General features: G+C 40.5%; 1 protein-coding gene across 7 annotated transcripts in view; it reads right to left on the bottom strand.

Moving 5' to 3' along the window:
• LOC129815017 (forkhead box protein P1-B) overlaps positions 1-24,493 on the bottom strand; it is a 207,103-nt gene extending 182,610 nt beyond the window's left edge. For 3 of the 7 annotated variants that reach the window (XM_055868265.1, XM_055868272.1, XM_055868266.1), the window contains exon 1: positions 23,964-24,487. The gene's annotated coding sequence lies outside the window, so the exon portion shown is untranslated. Of the gene's footprint in view, positions 1-23,963 lie in introns of all 7 variants that reach the window. The other 4 variants (XM_055868274.1, XM_055868271.1, XM_055868270.1 and 1 more) reach the window with 4 other exon arrangements.
• Between the last annotated feature and the right edge of the window lie 341 nt (positions 24,494-24,834).

Below are 24,834 nucleotides of genomic sequence, written 5' to 3'. Positions count from 1 at the left end.
GGTAATGTATCATCTAACAACTAGAGTCATGTCAGCCTGGTGATGACAACCTGGCTGTCTTTTGTTGACATGTTGTTCAATGGTCGGTTGGCCCCCTTGAAGTTTACTATAAACTATCAAAATAAAGAGAGTCGCACACTCCACTCTGAAGAAGGCACAGTGATGCCGAAACGTTGGTAAATACCCAATCAATTACTGGGAGTTTATATATGGAGTGTGAGACTCCCTTTACTTTGATAGTTTATAGTTTATTCGCCATTAGTCAGCACCTCAACACAAAATCATTTTTCTGGGTGTGCGGCAGCTCATGTTTTTTATTCTACCCTTGAAGTTTACCCAAATAACAACACACCTCAGTTCCAACAGCATGATCTCACATGATAGGAAAGGAGAGTCAGCTCCAGTGTGATTGGTATGATGGGCGGGTAAGCCCAGGTACAATCAGAGGTGGAGACTAAACAAAAATAAACAACAGCAATGTATTTGCAGAGTGTAAAGTCATATAGTAGCTAAACAGGTTCCGACAGTCAATCTCACCAGGAGATGTGGTCAGCCCTCGACTCCACTTTGAAGAATGACTGCATACAAAACAGTCAAATTCCATCATCTCTCGTTTTCAATTAACCTGTCCATGTGAAGTTTATCTGCCACCTTATTGTGTTCCACTAGGTCATTTATGTGAGACCGGCCGCTATATACAAAAGAGAGCCGAGATAGAGAAATCTTGTGAGGGATACTAATCTACCATCCATCTCATATTCTAATGTATCCACTATGCTCTAAAAAGAGGCTACTCGTCTATTCATTTTATGAGGCATTTACAAAAAAAGATGACACTGCAAGAGTTTCACATGGTGATTAAAACTCTTTGAATTAGCCCTTCAATCATCACTTACAATTGGGTATAAAGTACACAGAAACGCACTCCCGAAGCCTAAACATGACTACTCTGTAATATTAAGTGAAAATATTGATTTACTCATTTCCAACTGTGGGGCTCGCCGTTAAATTGAGATATTGATAAGTCAACACGTAAAAGTGTGTACATAATGTCATAATTCCACAACGATAGTATTAACGTCATGGTATTTTGCAGGACATGTGTGTCCCACAACACCCGCATATCAACCAATCAGCATCCAAACAACTAGTCCAATAACTCACAACCTTATTTCTCCATCCACAACAAATACCTTTTCAACTTTACTGTAAGCCTGTTATTAAACACAATGGCAATACTAGAAATCCTACCAGTGAGTTGGATGCTCTGCTACTGAATAATACTGGATGTGCATTCACTTAAGTGCTTTGATGTCCCTTGTCAGTGTAACATTCCAGATTTCAAACACAAGGAAGCTGTGTTTTTGGTCCTTTTGGTAGTGACGTACATTTCACCACCTACAGTATGTTATAATAACATGTAACTCCACAGACTCCCAAAATCTCATGTAACTAGGGTATTTAAGTGCTACCTAAAACATACCTTATCAAGAGTGTGCAAATGCATACAGTAGCCTATATGCCTACTGTATGTGAAGCAGTAGCGGTCGGTGCCCATATGGGAGGATTATTTTATTATTTAATGAAAAGATTTCATGAGCATGGCCTTATTTCTATTATAGCATATTGGATGACTGTCATTCATATTCCATTCACCCAGCTCAATGTAACAGCGATAGGTTTAGGCTACTACATGATACTCTAATTAGCCTTATACGCAACATGAGGTTGTTACAACCTAGCCTACGAATGGAAGTTTATACCGTAGGTGGACAGGTTGAGTGACAAATTAGAGTAATCAAGGTGACAGACAGTGACACATTCAATACCGCCTTGCACACTCTTGCCTGCATCTAGCTGATCTAGGGTGTAATCATTAGTCCAAAAGTTGCAGATGAGAGTTTTTATTGGACAAATTCCGGTAGGTTTATCCCCGCAACGTTCCGTTTCCTTCCGTTTAGTCATCCAGGTCCTGAGGCAGCAAAGCATCCCCAAACCATCACACTACAGCCACCATGCCTGACCGTTGGTATAAGGTTCTTATTGTGGAAAACAGTGTTTGGTTTTAGCCAGGAATAATGGGAACCATGTCATCGTCCAATGTTTTCACAACCTGATTCAAGTCCACCTGTAGTAAATTCAATTGATTAAACTGATTGGACATGATTTTGAAAGGCTCATTCCGGTCTATATAAGATCCCACAGTTGACAGTGCATGTCAGAGGAAAAACCAAGCCATGAGGTCGAAGGAATTGTCCGTAGAGCTCCAAGGCAGGATTGTGTCGAGGCACAGATCTGGGGAAGGATACCATAACATGTCTGCAGCATTGAAGGTCCCCAAAAACACAGTGGTATAAATGGATAAAGTTTGAAGTTTGGAACCACCAAGAGTCTTTGTAGAGCTGGCCGCCCGGACAAACTGAGCAATCGGGGGAGAAGGGCTTTGGTCAGGGAGGTGAACCCGATGGTCACTCTGACATGGCTCCAGAGTTCATCTGTGGAGATGGGAGAACCTTCCAGAAGGACAACTATCTCTGCAGCACTCCACCAATCAGGCCTTTATGGTAGAGTTGCCAGACAGAAGCCACTCCTCAGTAAAAGGCGCATGACAGCCCACTTGGAGTTTGCCAAAAGGCACCTAATGGACTCTCAGACCATGAGAAACAAGAATCTCTGGTCTGGATGAAACCAAGATTGAACTTTCTGGCCTGAATGCCAAGAGTCACATCTGGAAGAAAGCTGGCACCATCCCTACAGTGAAACATGGTGGTGGCAGCATCTTGCTGTGGGGATGTTTTTTAGCGGCAGGGACTAGGAGACTAGTCAGGATCAAAAGGAAAGATGAACAGAGCAAAGTACAGAGAGATCCTTAATGAAAACCTGCTCCAGAGCGCTCAGGACCTCAGACTGGGGCGAAGGTTCATCTTCCAACAGGATAACGACCCTAAGCACACAGCCAAGACAACTCAGGAGTGGCTTTGGGACAATTCTCAGAATGTAGAAAATACTGATGAGTAGGTGTGTATCAGGTGTGTCCGACTAGCGCTAGCTAACATTAACTACCTAACTAAATACTGTATATACAGTACTAGTCAAAAGTTTGGACACAACTACGCATTCCAGGGTTTTTCTTTATTTTTACTCTTTTCAACATTGTAGAATAATAGTGAAGACATCAAAACTATGAAATAACACATATGGAATCATGTACTGTAGTAACCAAAAAAGTGTTAATCAAATAAATTTGATATTCTTCAAAGTAGCCACCCTTTGCTTGATGACACTCCTGGCATTCTCTAAACCAGCTTCATGAGGTAGTCACCTGGAATGCATTTCAATTAACACGTGTGCCTTGTTAAAAGTTCATTTGTGGAATTTCTTCCCTTTTCAATTTGTTTGAGCCAATCAGTGCTGTTCTGACAAGGTATGGGTGCTATACAGAAGATAGCCCTATTTGGTAAAAGACCAAGTCCATAATATGGCAAGAACAGCTCAAATAAGCAAAGAGAAAAGACAGTCCATCGTTACTTTACGACATGAAGGTCAGTCAATCCGGAACATTTCAAGAACTTTGAAACTTCAAGTGCAGTCGCAAAAACCAACAAGCGCTATGATGAAACTGGCTCTCATGAGGACCGCCACAGGAAAGGAAGACCTAGAGTTACCTCTGCTACAGAGGATAAGTTCATTAGAGTTCCCAGCCTCCAAAATTGCAGCCCCAAAATTGCAGCCCCTTCAGACTTCAAGTAACAGACACATCTCAACATCAACTGTTCAGAGGAGACTGCATGAATCAGGCCTTCATTGCTGAAAAGAAACCACTACTAAAGGACACCAATAATAATAAGAGACTTGCTTGGGCCAAAAAACACAAGCAATGGACATTAGACCGGTCGAAATCTGTCCTTTGGTCTGATGAGTCAAATTTGAGGTTTTTGGTTCCAAACGCTGTGTCTTTGTGAGACGCAGAGTAGGTGAATGGATGATCTCCACATGTGTGGTTCCCCCCGTGAATCATGGAGGAGGTGTGATGGTGCTTTTCTGGTGACGCTGTCTGTGATTTATTTAGAATTCAAGGCACACTTAACCAGCATGGCTAGCACAGCTTTCTGTAGTGATATGCCAGCCCATCTGGTTTGCACTTAGTGGGACTATCTGTTTTTCAACAGGACAATGACTAAACTCACCTCCAGGCTGTGTAAGGGCTATTTGACCAAGAAGGAGAGTGATGGAGTGCTGCATCAGATGACCTGGCCTCCACAATCACCCGACCTCAACCCAATTGAGATGGTTTGGGATGAGTTGGACTGCAGCGTGAAGAAAAAGCAGCCAACAAGTGTTCAGCATATGTGGGAACTCCTTCAAGACTGTTGGAAAAGCATTCCTCATGAAGCTGGTTGAGAGAATGCCAAGAGTGTGCAAAGCTGTCATCAAGGCAAAGGGTTGCTACTTTGAAGAATCTAAAATGTAAAATATATTTTGATTTGTTTAACACTTCTTTGGTTACTACATGATTCCATGTGTTAATTGATAGTTTATGTCTTCACTATTATTCTACAATGACGAAAATAGTAAAAGTAAAGAAAATTCCTTGAATGAGTAGGTGTGTCCAAACTTTTGACTGGTACTGTATATACAGTATTTAGTTAGGTAGTTAATGTATGTATATATATATATATATATATATATATATATATATATATATATATATATATATATATATATATATAATAAATTAGGGATGCACGATATATCGGTGAACATATCGGAATTGTACGATATTAGCTAAAAATGCCAACATCGGTATTAGCCCAATGTCTACTTTAAGGCCGATGTGAAAAAAAGCAATGTCAAAGCTGTGTGCATGCCTATATAACGTAGGTACATGATGTGATGACGCCACATAAAATTTTGAGCTGCACGTGCAACACAGCATTCCTAACCTAGCCCACAATGTCTGCTGTGTGGATCGAGCAGTCAACAAGTCGAGCAGTCATTTGAAAGAGTAAGAACATTTCAGCGAGACAACTCAAAGGCAAAATACATTAACGCCAAGATAATGGAATTTATTGACCTTGACAATCAACTATTCTCTGTCGTGGTTGATGTTGGCTCGCCGACTGGTCGAGCACCGGTACACACTAACATTACTAAGTGCGTTATTGTTCAGATGTTGCACTACCGGAGTTACACAGCAATAACGTCACTGCTATCAGCTTCAAGACATACTATGGAATGCCGTTTGCGTCTTTGCGTGTCAAACAAGATACACGTCAAACAACACTATGACAAGAACACTATTTGACGCGTTAAATAATTTTTTCATTTGACACGTCAAATAACACAGTTCTATTATAGAATGTTGTGTGTTCTGAATTTGCACTTGCAAGCCAAGCGCCAATACTGCTATCAGTAGCACGGCCAAGAACAATGTGTTTACAATCCCGCGTTGGTAATAAAGCATTATTTGTTCGAACACAACTTCTGGGGTAGCTAGCTAGCTTTAGCTTGGTACCCAGATACCACCAATACAACCAGCCTGAAAACAATGACAGTAGAAACTGCAGTCATTTTCACAATTCTTCGCAATGATTTAGGAATCCTTGTAAGTATTAGCTAGGTAGCCACTTGTTGTTCACCTATTGAAATTGAACTTCAGTTCATGAAAATAAATAGCTAGCCAGATACTTAACCCTGTTGCCAAAATCTAACGTTATGAGCAGCCAGCTAGCTTCATCTGGCTAGTGAGGCTCGACCTGACCGGGTTATGTGTTGTGAAGCTAGCCACAATAAGGATTAGGCACAATAGTGGAATTTGCGGTTTGCCTTCAAAATAAAATTACCTCTTTGAAAGTGATGCGGAAGGTTACAATTGGTGGAATCATGCCATATTTAGACTAGATAATGTTATTAAACAAGGTTGGAATATGAAGCAATGAAATGGGGTATCAGTCTACTTGGTGACACCCGCAGAACACAACTGTGTTAGAGTTTACACAAATATTAGCGTTGTAGCTCTTATCACGGGACTGTGGCTGTGTGAAATCACCTCCCCAGTCAGCATATGTGTGTATTGACATTCATATCGCACTGTACAGCTTTACCTAAGAATTGGGGTAGCAGTCTATTAAATACACAATATTTTTTCCCAACGTCCTCTTCAGAGTTATCAGAATCCAAAACATCCACGCAGTATTGTTTTTCCTCGGGAAGTGTTCAATACACATAGGTTGACAATAAATGTGGTTCAATTCACAGTTGTTTCAGAGTCCTACAATAAGAGCTACGATGCTAATGTTCTCTGGGTGTCACTGAGTAGACTGATATCCCATGTCATTGATCCACAATCCATAGGTAAGGCTGTACAGTGAAATAAGTATGCCCCCAATGCAATTCTAAAGTATAATACATCCAGTGTGATTTCAACAGATTTGTCAAATTAACAAATTATTGTCTTTTGTTGATTTTATATAACATTCCAACTAGGGCTGGGCGATAAATTCAATATCAATAATTATCGAGGTAATTACTTCCCTCAATAACGATATAAAAACGTTTAGAATAATTTTCGATAATGTCAACATAGAATAATTAGGTACAGCAGACCATTTCACCTCTGACGCAGCAGGAACGTGCGGAGAAGTGACAATATGCACGTGGAGAGGTATACGTCCCCTAACAACCACTTAGCACCTCGAGTGATGAAGTAGCCACTACTAACCACGAAAAATTAGTAATGTAGGCGAAAACAGTGGCAGTGATAGCCATGGAGAAGGAGCAGCTTCCAACAAAGAAATGATTGATAAAAAGGGTTCAACTGTTTCAGTAATTTGGAAGTGGTTTGGCTTTTTGAAGTCCAACAAAGAGCCCAGTAATGTTCGGTGCAAATTGTGCTGTAGACGGGTGGCTACGAAGTCTGGTAATACTACAAACCCTTTTCCAACATCTGAAGCAAAATCACTCTTTGGAACATGCAGGAAGTTTGAGTTTGCGCCACGGTATTGATAAACGCTCCTCAAGCACCAGCCAATCTAGGGATGTTTGCCCGAAGCGGTCAACACTGACAGCGTTTATGCCCTACAAGCAAACACCGAAAAGACAAAGACATCACAAATGCTATTATGCATTGCATTGCTAAGGACATGCTACCAATTAGCACAGTCGAAAAGAAAGGTTTCAAGAGGCTTATCAATTGAATTGACCCCAGGTACGTGCTCCCTGGCCGCAAACATGGAACAATTTTCCTTAAAGTATAATTTTATGTGTAGCTCACAATTTTAAAAAATGTAGCCTTTATTTAACTAGGCAACTAGTTAAGAAATTCTCATTTACAATGATGGCCTATCGGGGAACAGTGGGTTAACTGCCTTGTTCAGGGGCAGAATGACAGATTTTTACCTTGTCAGCTCGGGGATTTGATCTAGCAACCTTTCGGTTACTGGCCCAATGCTCTAGGCTACCTGCCTAGTGGTTTGTTCAGGCATTAGACATTCTTGAGTCTGAAGCAGATATGCACCTTTTAAACATTATATGATGAATATTGTGATAATTATCATTATCAAATTAAAGAATATATAGATATTGTGATAATTTATTTGCCAAAAATGTACCTATTATGATGTGGTGCCTGGCCAGGTATACTATTCAGGCCACCTATATTTATGTAATCCTAAATTATTATGCTTTCTGCTGACATTCCAAATCGATTTTGATCAAGAACATGTTAAGATTAGAATGTCTATTTCAGATTCTGTAATATCCATAACGGAGGGGGTCACATCCATAACGTTTGTTTTTGCTCTTTAAAGTAAGAATGGAAAATTCAATCTATTCAAAATCATATTTTTTGTGTTTAACCAAGCCTTTCCTTCAAAATGGCTATACCTATTTTGCCCAAGACATACAAACTCACAGACTTTTGCTAATATGTTTAGTCTTCCCAAAAAGCTTTTCCATTTCATGTAGCATTCATAACGCTTCTTATTTTCTGTATTTCTCCAACATGCCCATATTTAGAAGTCCACTTTTTGAGTATACACTCCCTCCAAGAGGTACTATAGACACACATCAAAAGCTTGATTTCTATTTTGTTTGTCCATTCTGTGAAACATTAAAAAGTTGTGATTTTGCGTGCAAATGTAACGTCCATAAGGTGGGATTCATCCGCTCTCAGTCCAAGGACCAAAACAAACAAGTCAGCTAAATATCCCCTCCAACACATAATTTAGTAAGACTATTGACCAAACTGATAAACAAAAAATAGCACCTGAGAAAATAAGCATCTCTCGCTGAGTGGTTGGGGAATGGAGCCCCGCCCTGCTTACCACACTGAGAACAAAAACAAACTCCCTCCAAGGAGCCTGGGCAAATACAAGTCACACGCTCCAACCAACACAGACAAACAACAACAATGTCAGAGGATCTACAGGGAGACTGGGCTATCAAACAACAGCAGCTCTCACACAAACAAGGTTGAGGCTGTGTGTGTGTGTGTGTGTGTGTGTGTGTGTGTGTGTGTGTGTGTGTGTGTGTGTGTGTGTGTGTGATAGAGAAGCAGAGCGAGAGAAAGAGAGGCATGGAAAGAACAAGGCAACAGTAAACATGTCGTCCCCCACAAATGATGCAGCTTATAGAAAATGTGTTTCTCATGAGGATATGCATAAACACAGTGTACAAAGCATTATGAACACCCGCAAGTTCCATGATACAGAATGACTAGGTGAATCCAGGTTAAAGCTATGATCCCTTATTGATGTCACTTGTTAAATCCACTTCAAATCAGTGTAGATGAAGGGCAGGAGACAGGTTGGATTTTTAAGCCTTGAGACAATTGAGACATGGATTGTGTATGTGTGCCATTCAGAGGGTGAATGGGCAGGAAAAAACATTTAAGTGCCCTTGAATGGGGTATGTTAGTAGGATCCAGGCGCACAAGATTGTGTCAAGAACTGTAACGCTGCTGTTTTTTCTATGCTCACCAGTTTCACGTGTTTATCAAGAATGGTCCACCACCCAAAGGACATCCAGCCAACTTTTATTTTTACTGAAATAAAGGTTAACTAGGCAAGTCAGTTAAGAACACATTCTTATTTACAATGATAGCAGTTGTAAATGAGAACTTGTTCTTAACTGGCTTACCTGGCCGGGGTAGGCCATCATTGTAAATAAGAATTTGTTCATAACTGACTTTCCTAGTTAACCTTTATTTAGTTAACCTGACTTGCCTAGTTAACCTGGCCAAGATAAAGCAAAGCAGTGCGACAAAACAACAACACAGAGTTACACATGGGATAAACAAACGTTCAGTCAATAACACAATAGAAAAATCTGTATACAGTGTGTGCAAATGAAGTAAGGAGGCAAGGCAATAAATAGGCCATAGTGGCAAAGTAATTACAATTTAGCAATTTACACTGGAGTGATATGTGCAGATGAGGATGTGCAAGTAGAAATACTAGTTTGCAAAAGAGCAGAAAAACAAAAACAAATATGGGATGAGGTAGGTAGTTGGTTGGATGGGCTATTTACAGATGGGCTGTGTACAGTTGCAGCGATCGGTAAGCTGCTCTGACAGCTGATGCTTAAAGTTGGTGAGGGAGATATGTCACCAACTTCAGTGATTTTTGCAATTCGTTCCACTCATTGGCAGCAGAGAACTGGAAGGAAAGGCGCCCAAATGAGGTGTTGGCTTTGGGGATGACCAGTGAAATATACCTGCCGGTGACCAGTGAGCTGAGATAAGGCGGAGCTTTACCTAGCAAAGACTTATAGATGACCTGGAGCCAGTGGGTTTGGCGACAAATATGTAGCGAGGAGTAGCCAACGAGAGCATACAGGTCCCAGTGGTAGGTAGTATATGGGGCTTTGGTAACAAAACAGATGGCACTGTGATAGACTGCATCCAATTTGCTGAGTAGAGTGTTGAAGGCTAGTACGTAAATGACATCGCCGGTCAAGGATCGGTAGGATAGTCAGTTTTACGAGGGTATGTTTGGAAGCATGAGTGAGAGGCTTTGTTGCTAAATAGGAAGCAGATTCTAGATTACATTTTGGATTGGAGATGCTTGATATGAGTCTGGAAGGAGAGTTCACAGTCTAGCCAGACACCTAGATATTTACAGTTGTCCACATATTCTAAATCAGAACCGTCCAGATTAGTGATGCTAGTCGGACGGGCGGGTGCAGGCAGCGATCGGTTGAAGAGCATGCATTTCATTTTACTAGCATTTAAGAGCAGTTGGAGGCCACGGAAGGAGTGTTGTATGCATTGAAGCTCGTTTGGAGGTGTGTTAACACAGTGTCCAAAGAAGGGCCAGATGTATACAGAATGGTGTCGTCTGTGTAGAGATGGATCAAAGAATCACCAGCAGCAAGAGCAACAACATTGATATATACAGAGAAAAGAGTCGGCCCGAGAATTGAACCCTTTGGCACCCCCATAGAGACTGCCAGAGGTCCGGACAACAGGCCCTCCGATTTGACACACTGAACTCTATCTCAGAAGTAGTTAGTGAACCAGGCGAGGCAGGCATTAGATAAACCAAGGCTGTTGAGTCTGCCGATAAGAATGCAGTGATTGACAGAGTCGAAAGCCTTGGCCAGGGCGATGAAGACGGCTACACAGTACTGTCTTTTATCGATGGCATTTATGATATCGTTTAGGACCTTGAGCGTGGCTGAGGTGCACCTGTGACCAGCTCGGAAACCGGATTGCATAGAGGAGAAGGTACAGTGGGATTCAAAATGGTTGGTGATCTGTTTGTTCACTTGGCTTTCGAAGACTTTAGAAAGGAAGGGCAGGATGGATATAGGTCTGTAACTGTTTGGGTCTAGAGTGTCTCCCCCTTTGAAGAGAGGGATGGCCGTGGCCGCTTTCCAATCTTTAAGAATCTCAGACAATACGAAAGAGGTTGAACAGACTAGTAATAGGGGTTGCAACAATGGCGGCGGAGGTGTTAAGAATATCCCAGTTTAGGTCACCTAACAGTAAGAACTCTGACAATAGATGGGGGGCGATCAATTCAAATATGGTGTCCAGGGCACAACTGGGGGCCGAGGGGGGTGTATAACAAGCGGCAACAGTGAGGGACTTATTTCTGAAGAGATGGATTTTTAAAAGTAGAAGCTCGAACTGTTTGGGCATAGACCTGGATAGTATGACAGAACTCTGCAGGCTAACTCCACCCCTTTTAGCAGTTCTATCTTGACGGAAAGTTTTGTAATTGGGGATGGAAATTTCAGAATTTTTGGTGGCCTTCCTAAGCCAGGATTCAGACATGGCTAGGATATCAGGGTTGGTGGAGTATGCTAAAGCAGTGAATAAAGCAAACTTAGGGATGAGGCTTCTGATGTTAACATGCATCTAAACAATGTTTTTGTACTGATGGGAAATAAGTCTTCACAACTTTATTCCTCAATTTCACCTTTTATTGTAAAAGATAAATGCAAACATCATCCAAGCATCACACAGAACACATCCACAGCCAAACTCACTCCATAAACTAGTCTATATAACTTGTTGCACTGACAAAAAAACTAAACTTGTTTACAATGTACCACATCTCTGGTGAGCACAAGCGAAAAATGCAATATTGTTTAGAAAAGAGATGCGTATCAGCTAACCTAACAGCAGCTAAATTCTTTGATGGCAGTCATGTTTGTTTATGTTTGACAAGCAAAAACTCCCTAATCCCAGAATTCCATTCACTATAAGACGCAAATAAACAAAGTCAAAGACGGCTGCGCCCAAAGCCCGAAAAATGTGGCCACTTCCCAGCATATTACAAGTCTTCGATGTACTTGTTACAGTGTATACAAGAACAGGAGCACATGTCTTGACAAGTCGTTTACAGTTTTTGACAAGTCACAAAGCAAATAAAATGTTATCACCTCACAGATCATCACCCCAAATACAAGCCTAATGCATAGCCTAACAGTAGCACGAAAGCTAAACAGGGTGGCCCAATTTGGGTGAAACCATTTTAGGGGGGTTTGTGGGGTTCATTTCATTTGAGGGGGATTTCAAGTTCATGTGGGGTAGAAATGGGGGAAGGTATCGTGGGGAGATATGACGCAGGAAATATTACTATGATGGGGGATTTATCAATAAATGGGGGGCAAACCCCTGGAAAGGGGGGTCTGCGCTGGCAACCCTGAGAAACGATAGTTACAATCTAAGTCAGTCGAGTAAACCATCCCTTCACCTCATATTTCTATAACATCTTTGGTCTGACAGACGTTTACATGACAACTAGAATGCATTGTATGATGTCAACAAACACGGTGCCACACATAGCTGCCATTTACACTACATGGCCAAAGGTATGTGGACACCTCAAATTAGTGGATTTGGTTATTTCAGCCAGAGCCGTTCCTGACAGGTGTATAAAATTGAGCACACAGCCATGTAATCTCCTTAGACAAACATTGGCAGTAGAATAGCCCGTACTGAAGAGCTCAGTGACTTTCAACGTGGCCGCGTGATAGGATGCCACCTTCCAACAAGTCAGGTGGCGACATTTCTGCCCTGGTCAACTGCAAATGCTGTTATTGTGACGTGGAAACGTCTAGGAGCAACAAAGGCTCAGCCGCGAAGTGGTTAGCCAGACAAGCTCACAGAACAGGACCGGAGAGTGCTGAAGCTTGTAGCGTGTAAAAAATCGTCTGTCCTCAGTTGCAACACTCACTACCAAGTTCCAAACTGCCTCTGGAAGCAACATCAGCACAATAACTGTTTGTCGGGAGCTGCACAAAAGCCTAAGATCACCAAGCATTGGCGGGAGTAGTGTAAAGCCACCATTGGACTCTGGAGCAGTGGAAACACTGTCTCTGGAGTGATGAATCGCGATTCACCATCCGAACGTCCAACGGATGAATCTGCATAGTTCCATCTGTAAAGTTTGGAGGAGGAATAATGGTCTGGGGCTGATTTTCATGGTTCAGGCTTGGACAGTACAACCATCCAAAAACGTGAATAAAACAGTAAATACATTATGCTCCATACATACAGTAGAAACGACAATATACAGAAACTATAATGATAACGTAATAAGGCACTTACCTTGATAGGAACGCACACATGTCCAAAGATTTAATTAGCAAGGAAAACAAAAATGAAGGCAATGCGGGCGTCAGCCGGAAAATGTGCCAGCAGGAAAAAGTTTGCGCAGGTTCTGTTTTGAACGGAGATGTGCAAATGTCTGCATTCTTGATCTGGGGAAACACTAGGGAAGTGCTTGTGCTCTCGTTGTAGACGGCTCAGTAAAGCCTCAAACATAAATTGTCTGCAACAGTGAAATGGGCTACTGCTATGTGAATTAATGAGGAGGCGGAACACACCTCAATTCAAACTGCTGTTAGAAAATAAAACTTGTTATACAATAATTTGAAATTGACAAGTTGAAAGAGCCTATAGATCATTTGCAGGGCAGCATGCCTTGTTTTGAGGGGAGTGCAGGTTAACTGTCCTGTTGCGTAACAATCACACTTTGGAACAGTGAGTGCATTCTGACATCAGCCACATAAAAAAAAAAACTCACGCTGGGGCGACCGTTAGAGATATTTGGAACTCACACGTGAAAAGGTTAAGGTGCTCTTATTTATTTTGTACAAAAATGTCACGACTGTAGCTCAAACGGGACAGGAGATATGCTTGTTCAAAGTTTGGTGTCTGAGATATCGCGTGACAAACACATTTCAGTTGATTACTATAGCGCCCCCTTGGGCCAATCAATGTAATTTTGTAAATGCCGGAACTCTATGGTAAGATGCATCATTCACCCAAGTTCCTTCAAAATTGAGCCAGTGGTGTCTGAAATAGTGTGTGACTAACATACTGACGGAGACAGATCCATAGTGCCTCCTCAATTTCAACACACCCCTTGCACAGTCTTCACATTTTGCTACCCTAAAATGTAATCTAAAAAGGAATTAAATAAGATTTTGTTCCTATTGATCTACACAACCTACTCCTCATTTTCAAAGTGAAGGCAATACAAAAAAAAATCTAAATGACTAAGAAATACAAAATGAGAATCTATTGATTGCATATGTTTTCACACCCCTGAGATAATACTTGGTGTAAGCACCTTTGGCAGCCATTACAGCTGTGGATAATTTTGAATAAGATTCTACCAACCTTGCACAACTGTTAGGGAAACATACAGTAAGCTCCAAAAGTATTGGGACAGTGACACATGTTTTGTTGTTTTGGCTCTGTACTCCAGCACTTTGGATTTGAACTGATACATTTTTTATCCATATCGGGTGAACCATTTAGAATCTATAGCACTTTTGTTTACATAGTTCCCCGATTTTAGTGTACCAAAAGTATTGGGGCAAATTCACATATGTCTATTAATCTTTCACTGCAGTGGGCTAAATCAAGGTCACACAGAGTGTTTCTTGATAGTCTTAAACAAATCTACTTTGAAACAAAAGTATACACCTCACACACATGGTTTTGGGCTTAAAAAAAGAAGACACCTGTACCATGTCAGATATAGAGTTGAAATGTATTGAATTTTGAGTTTGCATCCCAATATTACACTTTATATACATCAGAGACGACTGAAATATAACAACACAATTTGTCATCGAAACACCAGATTATATATATAAAAAAAAACTTTATTTTTTATTTTTTTATAACATTCCACCAATGAGGCCACTAGGTCATTTGACTGCTGGAAAGGGCTAGAGTAGTCAAAAGTTTAGTATATGGTTCCATATTCCTAGCACGCAATGATTACATTAAGCTTGTGACTCTACAAACATGTTGGCTGCATTTGCACAAATATCATCCCCCAAAGACATGCTAACTTCTCACCATTACAATGGTTAGCATTTTTGGGAGCGTATGATATTTGTGCGTCTGTAATTTTGACAAAAATAATGGACATACTCTAAGAGAGTTGTGCAAAGTAGAATTGTATTCAAAAGCTGTATTCACAGCTGTAATGGCTGCCAAAGGTGCTTCCAATAATTTTTAACTCTGGGGTGTGAAGACATACATAATCAAGACAATTTCATTGTTTTATTGTGTATTAATTTTGAGTTTTCCTTTTTCTTTTTACTTTCTTTCACTTAATGTGAAGACAGCCAAATTTGAAGATACTGTTAAGGGTGTGTAGACTTTCACTAGGCACTGTAATTCCCCCATTTTCAGGTCATCTGAGTCATTGAGGTAAGGCAAGTCACCATCAGCATCTATTCATCTACTATGTTGTTTGGACAAACCACATCAGTATGATTTCATTTAGGTAAAGCCTTTCCTTTCAATATGCAATATCGTATGCTTCAACTCAATATTCAAGGGACTCTGAAAATAGAAGTCATGAATCTAGGTTAACACAGCCATTATCTACAAAGGTACTGTGTCCTCATGAGAGACTCTAAATCCTCAAGGCCTTCCACAATCACCAGCCTTGAGCACCACGCTTATATTTCAGCCTACTATAATAAGCCTAGTGAAGAGTGAGCTGTAAACCATCCATACAGTTATTCTTTGGATAACTCTTCTCAAGGAGGGAGAACTTCTATTTGAACCATTTAATCAAACCAGTAGCCTAGATGTTGACTTGTCTTTCAATCAAATCAAATCACTTTTGGTGTAACACCTGTCACTTTCCATGATGTAGCTTACCCTCTCAGACTATTGTCAAATATACGACTAATAATGAGACAATTTACGTTTTTACAGTACTTCCCAAATAGTCCACCCAGGTACATTGTACCACTCACGGATGTAGGACAAATAATGATCCTGCTCTACTGTCTTCTACTGGTACCTTAAATGAGGCAGAGTAGTTGTAACAGTAACTTTCAGACTTTCATCTATGTTCTGTGCTCATCAAAGTAGCTGATCCTCTCCTAGAGAACGAGAGCAGTACATCTCTGAGAATTACAGCTGCCCTATTACCACCCAGCTGGTAAATACATATCAAATAAACAAGCAACAACCACTCAATTAAGAGCAGCCTTTTTAAAAATCAGGGTTCTAAAACATGCATGTACTAACATCTAATACAGAAGAAGACTAGAGCAAAAGGGGACATTCAACTTCAAAGTTAAGTTACATCAGTTTTATTTACTTAGAATATTTAAATTGGCATCATTTCGCTAAATCATTCAAAACATGCTCCGATAAGGTAATTAATATGCACCTCTAATTAAAAGGTGTTTTAATCGTGAACATATGACAGGGAAATGTGGGAATAGTGTTGTTCCATCTCAAAGTAGTAGTTCAAATGAAACGGATCATTTTCTTGAAAGGAGAGAGAGAGGAAAGGAACAACATTGTTTAATTCAAAGGCAGAGAGAAAGAGTGCATTAACAACCTGTCAACAAAATTTGCATTGCTGCTCTCCACGTCTGCAAATGCTCTCCCCTGTCTCTCCTCAAGCCCACAGTGCTGCCGGCTCAGATCTGAGTACTGTGATGGCTTATCACATCGTGAGCGGCAGGGCTAAGCTGGAGCGATGCGCCCAAAAACATGATCAAAGCACAGCAACTTTCCGCCCAGCACTGATGATGGAAGAGTAGACCCTGCCATGTTATGTTTCTTGTCAGGGTTGGGCTGCCAACTGAGAACACACCAAAGACGCCAAGGCTGGGACTGGCTGGCTGACTCCCTTAGCAGTGCTCTGCTCCCTTGGCCGTAATGCACATGTTGTGAAATACTATAGCTGATTTAAACTAGTGTTGCTGGTGTTCTAAAGGAGGCATTACTGCTTATGTTTCGGTGTTTGGTGCTAATTCTCATTGTCGAGAAGCACACTGCACAGGCAGGCAGATCCCAGATTAGTGGAAGCATCAGTATGATGAGAAGGACTGTGGTCCAATAGGCAAATACCTTAAGGTCAGGCACACGAGGCAAAAATTACATTTTTGGATGTACTTATCAATTTAGATTTTTGGGGGGGTGGGGGGGGGGGGGGGGGGTATTTTGGTCCATTAATATTAGTATTTTCAAAAGGTCAAAATAAAAATGTTGAACAGTTTGTGAAAATGTATATTTTCATTAGTTTATCATACTACCATCATCAAAATGTCATGAATTGTAACCACTTTTAAATTGACATACATCCATAATGTCAAAGTTTACTACATTGAATCACACATAATTTAAAAGAACATTTCATAAAGAATGTTACAAACTGAACTATATGTAGTAACTTACTTTGAAGATGGTGATTGGGTCTAAATAGGTGTTTGGTGTTCGGTAGTCTAAATTCAGTGTCCGTGTCTTTAAACTGCCATTCCCCTAAAGTCAAATTCTTCCCACACAGCAACACATTTTTCTCAGCCACAGAAGCTGATAATCTGTGTGTGATTATCCTTAGACGTATTCTCCAGATTTATACATAGGGAATTGTTTATATGTTGTCAAATTTGTATTTTAGACGACATGTTCTTAAAAATGTTCTGCCAAAAATGCTTTTTACTTACCTTTCTTTAGTATTTTACAGATGGAAAGATGAAAAAAGTATGAATCCACAATCGGCTATGTGTAAATCCGGTCATGGAGTATTTTAACAAAATGAAAGAAAAATATTTAGGCACACTTCCTCCAGTGTCCAGCAAAATGGACTACCGTGATATGCAAATATGAGCATATTTAATGATATTACAAAATGTGCATAATTTAATACAATTTTTCAGTGGGGGGAAAGTATTATATTTGTGTTCACATTCAACTGGTACAAATTGATTGTGATATGATTAAGGGGAAAATAGCGAACATATTAGGGTGTGGTGCCTGGACCTTAAAGGAAAAATCCACCCAAAACCACTCATTCCTATAATTTACAATGTTATATAATACTAACATGTGAGGACAATATTTTTGTGAACAAATGTTTCATTTTGTCATTATAATAATGTTGTTAGCAACACGTGAAAATCGTTGTGGAAATCTGTTGCAGCTCAAGTCAACTACAAAATGGGCTGGCTGGCTAGCAAACGTAGCTAAACACAATAATACCAAAGTAAATATCAGCATGTGAAGTAGCTAGTTAGCTAGAAAATCTCCTAAACAAACTGCAATCAATTATCAATTTCAGAGTCTACAATCTCACCATAGTCAACCTGCAGATATACGTGCCTCACAGAGTGGAGTCTGACATTCGACAACGGCCATGCAACGTACTCTGGACTGAAGAGGCAAACAAATAGGATAAATATGTTAGACCCTCTGTTAAATTATACAGTTCTCGTGGTAGGAATATGATCAATGGCTCATTTGAGAGAAGCCAACCTCCTGTATTGAAATCTGACATGTATGATAGACATTTACACAATCTAAAAGTCAGATTCCTATTAACTTCCAGTGTAGTGAGAGTGGCTTTATCGCAACGCTACATCAGAACTGCCTAATTTCTGCCTGCTTGAAAAGCAATAGCTCAGATACACATGAAAACATGAAATGACCCAGGGAATCGATAGAACATTCCTCAGAGATGCACAAAAACAATATTACATCCAAATTGGGTGAATCTTTACTTTAAAGGCAAGAGACCTCGTACACAAATGTAGAAACACACACACACAGGCCAGCTGAGAGAAACAGGTGTAGAGGTCTCGCCTGGAAGCTGAACACAGATTGTAGCATATGGCTGGGCCTCTGATGTCTGCCTAAAAGTGTTTGCTGCTTACCTGTGAAACACCCAAAAGGGAGCGTGGGTAACTTTAAGCTATGCTGGACATATTCTACTGGGGAAATTCTGCTAAGAAATGCAGAATTTCAGTAAATAGTGCAGTATTCTAAAAATTTGTCAGGAAAAAATGTGCTTGTGTAGCCAAGGTAATAATAGGAGTACAGTGCATTCGGAAAGTATTCAGACCCCTTGACTTTTTCCACATTTTGTTACGTTACATCCATATTCTAAAATGGATTAAAATCGTTTTTCCCCTCACCAATATACACACACAATACCTCATAATGACAAAGCAAAACATTTTTTTGAAATGCTTGCAAATTGATATAAAAAAAATTATGAAATATCACATTTACATAAGTATTCAGGCCCTTTACTCAGTACTTTGTTGAAGCACCTTTGGCAGCGATTTCAGCCTTCTTGGGTATGAGGCTACAAGCTTGGCACTCCTGTATTTCAGGAGTTACTCCCATTCTCTACAGATCCTCTCAAGCTGTAGGTGTAACTCAAACCAGGGACCCTCTGCACACATCGACAACAGCCACCCTCCAAGCATCGTTGCCCATCACTCCACAAAATCTACGGCCCTTGCAGAGCAAGAGGAACAACTACTTCAAGGTCTCAGAGCGAGTGATGTCACCGATTGAAACGCTGTTGCGCGCACCCCGCTAACTAGCTAGCCATTTCACATCGGTTACATAGGGATGGTGCCTGCTTTCCTCCTTATGTGACACTTGGCATTCAGGCCAGAGTTCAATCTTGGTTTCATCAGATCAGAGAATCTTGTTTCTCATGGTCTGAGAGTCCTTTAGGTGCCTTTTGGCAAACTCCAAGCGGCCTGTCATGTGCATTTTACTGAGGAGTGGCTTCCACAAAATGTGGAAAGGTGTCTGAATACTTTCCGAATGCACTGTATATCATCCTTGAAAAACACAGAGACAAAGGCCATAAGTATTGAGTCACTGAGGAGAGCAGAAAGAAGGGACCAAGGCCACCCCTCAACATGGACACCAGGCATAGGAAAACTTTGGCCAACCTGTAGGAGTGTCTGTAGTCATATTCCCAGCCAAGAAGGTGCTGCTCAATACAGTGATTCCACTGCATGCATATGTGATGTGAAATACTTGACATCGGCTATGTGCATATCACGACATGTGACCACTACAACCTGCTTGTGAGACACACAGGTGAGTAGTATAGTGAAACAGAAAATTACTGAAATATCTAGATCAAGACTCCACAACAGTCTGGATCATAGCAGGCATCCTTTGGTGTTTTCAAATGTCACATTCATAGAAAGTCTCACCACTAGGAACAGTGTTGTGTGGGATCCCTCCCTTTACCCATGCGGCTCCTGCCCGTGGAACCCCGGATCAGGGAGAAACCCACCCATGGGTCTGATCCCCCCCCCCCCTCCCTCAGATCGGAGTCCTAATCCAATCAGCCCAGCTCTGCAGCCTATGGGTCAAACATGGAAGATGATATGCTGGCCTGAGTTCTGACCTGGGGGGGGGGGGGGGGTACACCTCCATTCTCCACTATGGAAGAAGTATACTACAGTATATATATATATATATATATATATATATATATACACACACCACAAGAGATTGGAACCATGCCAATTGTGACCCGTTTATTTAAAAGGAAAAACTGCTGCAATCCTTTCAATCTCCAAAATACGTCTCACATCTCAGATGCCCTTGAGGTTTGACTAGTCAGCTCTATGGCAAAAAAGAATGTGTGAGAAAAATGTATGGAAGATGTACATATTTGAATATGAGAGGTGTTTAGATTTGCACAAGCATTTGCTTTCTTTATGAGTAGATTGAGTGAAACATTACTTTCAGGCATAGTCACTACGCTCTACACTCCTACACACATGCAAAGTTTTCACATCTCAATGCAAACCAACAGTACTACAGAGAGTGTAGTTTGCAGCCGTAGACACATTGAAATGGCACAATTGTCTACTGCCCTTTCATTATTACTCTTCCATTCTAGTATATAAGTGAACTGATTTGATCTCCTTTCAATGGATTATTGATGATACGCAGGTGAAACTAAAGCAATTAGGTCTCAGGTGGGGCATCCACCAAAACAAAATAACAGAAAAACCTGTATGATGTACAGTATAACATGAAATATACATAAATACTAAAGTGTAGACAAACAAAACTGGCAACTGGTAACAAAATAGGCGCTAATGATTTCCCCAAAAAATCATTGCACCGAAAAAAAGGTGTGAAAATAATCAAATGTCCATTAGAAAACTGTACAACAAAAAAGAATGTACTAACTTTTTATCGTGCAACAACAATTCATTCATTATGTATAGTTAATTGATAGAAATGGCACACTTCCTTTCTTCCCCCTGTTGCCAGTGACATTATGTCACCCTCCCTTTTTATGGACAGATGACAGGGGAAGACAGTAATTAATGGTTGAATTAGTTAATGGCCGTCCTGAGCGTGTGCAGTCTCCATGGAAACAGAGGAGCTGCTCGGATCTCACCTGAAGCCGTCCACTCCCTGACCAATGGCCTGGCAGCCTGGCATGGAGAGCACAGTGTGCCAGGGACACGGCGCAGAGAGACAACAGCTGCCTGGGCACCCCACAGGGAGTGGGACAACACTAACCTTTACCCTGAAAATATTGTCCTGCTTTCCTTTGTTACCCATTCCATTAGAATGCAATAGCACACTAATAAATACTGTAGGTATACTAGTCACACTTGTGCTGCTTACAATCCTACTATTAATTCCCTCATCCTTTCCTGTCCATGTACGACCAATTTTAATGTAAACATATGTGAGTCACATGACAAACTCATGATGTGAATGTTCCGACAGTGAGGTGATGGTATTTAAATACACAGGGAAAGTTATCCAAAAGTAGGGAAAGTTATCCAAAAGTGCTACCACTTTACATTACAGTAACTCTGTATAAAACAATAATGACAGGGCAAATACACTAATACCCTAACACCAGCCCTAATCTGGAAACTCTATGTTGTGTGAAAGCTCATTCCCACCAGAATAAATTTTCTTATCATTGAGCTGCTAGCGAGGGCACAGTCAGTTTACAGGCCTTCCGTACCCAGCACTGGGTATTTCAGCGTGTGTTCACAAAATACTGAGCAGTCAGATGAAAGAGCAAGCCCGGCCACTCTGGGATGGGAGTCCTCCTCAGACTGAATACATGAGTGACTGATTACTTTCTCACCAATTTAGCCTCAATTCTCATTATACACAGAGGACCCAAAACACAAGCCTGTGTATGCACTAAAAAGGCCAAACTGAAAATAAGGACTTTTGAAAATAACACAGAAGTACATTACGGATTGGACAGGAATTCAAGGAGGCTAAGTAATAAAACTGCATATGACTACCCTGTGTTGATTTGAATACTTTTTTCAGACTGAATATTTTCAGTTGCATTAGAGGGCAGGGAAAGCACTGTAGTTGTATCTGGCATAAAGCATTCTGAGAGGACACTGTTAGTGTGTTCCTGTCGTACAGGAGAAGAAAGGCTGGGGCTCTCTGGACACTGGCTGTATAAAACACCAGAGCTGGAAAGTATCAAAGAAAGTTCACCCTGTGCTTTTTAAACCTGGGTCAGCATTTGCGAAGGTCCATTTCTGCATAAGTGAGCACACAAACCCCAGTGCCTGTTCAAATAGTCTGCAGCTCTCTCTCAGGCAGCGCATGACAACAGCCCAGCAGCAGCATTGTTTGATCTTCAATGTTTTCCTTAATCTGGGTTGTCAAGGTTCGCTTGTTCAAGGCTATTTACTTTACTTCTCCTACAAAAAGTGTTTTTTCCCCTCAGACAATGACTAATCCAAAGAGCAAGAAAGAGGGAGCTCTGCCAATGATAGATGTTAAAGCTGCGGTTGCCTTTCATTTTTTGATGGTTTTAGCTCCAATAGCGCACCAGCTGCTGGTTTGGTTTGGGCCCTTATTGTGAGGAAAATTTATATCGAACTGCTGTGTGCTTGTTATGTTCCATCCTATCTTAGGGAAACAATCGTGGTCTATATATATATACATACAAAATTATTAAAATATGATATACACCCTGTGTGCAAGTTACAGTGTGTAGTTAATGTATTTGTAATAATGATGATTTAATATAGTTTAAGATGTAAATAATACAACAGAAAATAAAGGGAATAACTGAACACACTTGCCATTATCAAGTGCAACCAAAATATGTTTTAATTAATCTGTTAGTTCCACACTTAGCATTACCTTATAAAAACTTGAACACTACCGTTTGATATGGTCTTTGCTGTACAGCACCACTACAATAACAAACATGTCATTTATCAAAGTTCAATGTTCTACTTTCACCATGGAATATATTCTTGCAAAGAAATATAAATATAATCTACTACAACCCAATCAAAAAAGTTATGTAAAACTTTCATCCTCCAACAGCCAAGCACTAACAACTCAGTGGGATGTAATTGTAGCAAATAAGAAAAGTCGACAAAAGATGTCCCCTGTATATGGAGATGCTTAAAGTATAAAAAGAGTATTCAATACCATTGCAGTGCACTATACCACAATTGTTATTACACTATAGGAGAGTGGTATTGTCTATGCAAGTGTTACAGTAACTATCAAATCGTGCTATACATTAGGTTATGTCAACGTACATAATTGAACTATCAAAAATTGTGCTTCCTACTGTAACCATAAGAAATTATAATGTGTCAAAATCTATGAAATTACGCGATTTGAATCGTCAGAGTCACAGCTATACAGTGAGTCTGGTCTGTCCTGCAGTTTGTGGAAGGTAGCACGTGGGAAAAGTCCCTTATCCTTGATTTTGGTCCAAAGAAATCACGGCACTCAAACTTCCTCTCTACATTCAGAAAGCTCATGTTGAGTTAAAGTGTAAACACTTAGTTTACCAAGAGCATGGTTTCACAAACTATAACTTGCACTTCTTACATGCTCTTGAGAATGTTAAAGTAACATTTACCCGGGGTCACAAACATGAGAAAATAAGAGAGCAACAACTACCGACCAAACTTCTAGAAAAGTAGAAGATGCGGTATCTCTTCCTCGAATACTATCACTGAGCATTTCAAAAGGTATACGCTGCTTACAGCGATAACACAAGACATCGAGCAGTATTTCAGCTCTCAGGCAATATTATTTGTGTTGTTTATTTGTTTATTTCGCCATAGAAACAATACAAAAAAAACAGTGGCAAACAAAGACAAACTCCATGTGAGCGAGCTGATATAGTAGAGGCAATGAGTAACGAGAGAACATTATAATATGATCAACTTACCGGAATCGACAATGGTAGGTGAACGCAGTAGACAATTCTGTGCTAGAGATAATGAACTGTACATGCGATCTTGTGTACCAAGAAAGCATGCAACAACCACACTGTAAATACTAACAATATTACTCCGCTTGGGGGGACTAACTTTAACTACGAGAAGATATCTCTGCTGCATTCACGGAGAGCGCCGTTACAGGGAGAATAATCTAGAGTTTCACAACACCTTCTGTCTCAAATACGAGAGCGAGCTCCTTCTGTTATTACAATTTAATGCGCTATTAAAGAAAACGGAATCGCGGATTTGGATGTTGTTATTTTCTGATGTTCCAAGTCCGTGACGTCATATCCACCTGCTGGGTAAACAATATTCATTGCAGATCTTCACAGAATTTGAACAGAACTGAAGTCACATTCGTTGCCAGTTACACAGAAACCAAGTCCAATAATGCAATTTTGCTGGGAGATTATGCATTAGCTTTAGCTGAAAGGGTCGACACAAGCGGATTGTCATAAAGTAAAAATGTCTAGTTGTAAACTATCATTACAATTGAAGCAGAAAAAAGCTTTCTTTTCTTTTTTCTGCACTTTGTCCAATGAAAGGAGGGAGATCGAGGGGTGAAAGTTCGACAGAGGGACAAACTTTAATGAATGCAAGCAAACGTACAAGTATCCTATGTCTCGGCCTCAACTTTGTTGGAAACTATGTTGTAGTGGCAGACGTCTTCACCTATCTTATAAAGTGCATTATTAGTTACTTCCTCAAAATAACTGGTATAAGCCTATGAAAACGGACTTTTCCATGTTCCAGCCCTCTTTACTGTCACTGAAGGTGTTAAGGCATTATGGCAGTAATTAAAAGTCTGTCATTTGCCCT

This window comes from Salvelinus fontinalis, chromosome 18 (assembly GCF_029448725.1).
Source record: "Salvelinus fontinalis isolate EN_2023a chromosome 18, ASM2944872v1, whole genome shotgun sequence".
In the NCBI taxonomy this organism is placed as follows: domain Eukaryota; kingdom Metazoa; phylum Chordata; class Actinopteri; order Salmoniformes; family Salmonidae; genus Salvelinus; species Salvelinus fontinalis.
Note: the sequence above shows the minus strand (reverse complement) of the source record. Positions and strands in the feature narration are given on the sequence as shown.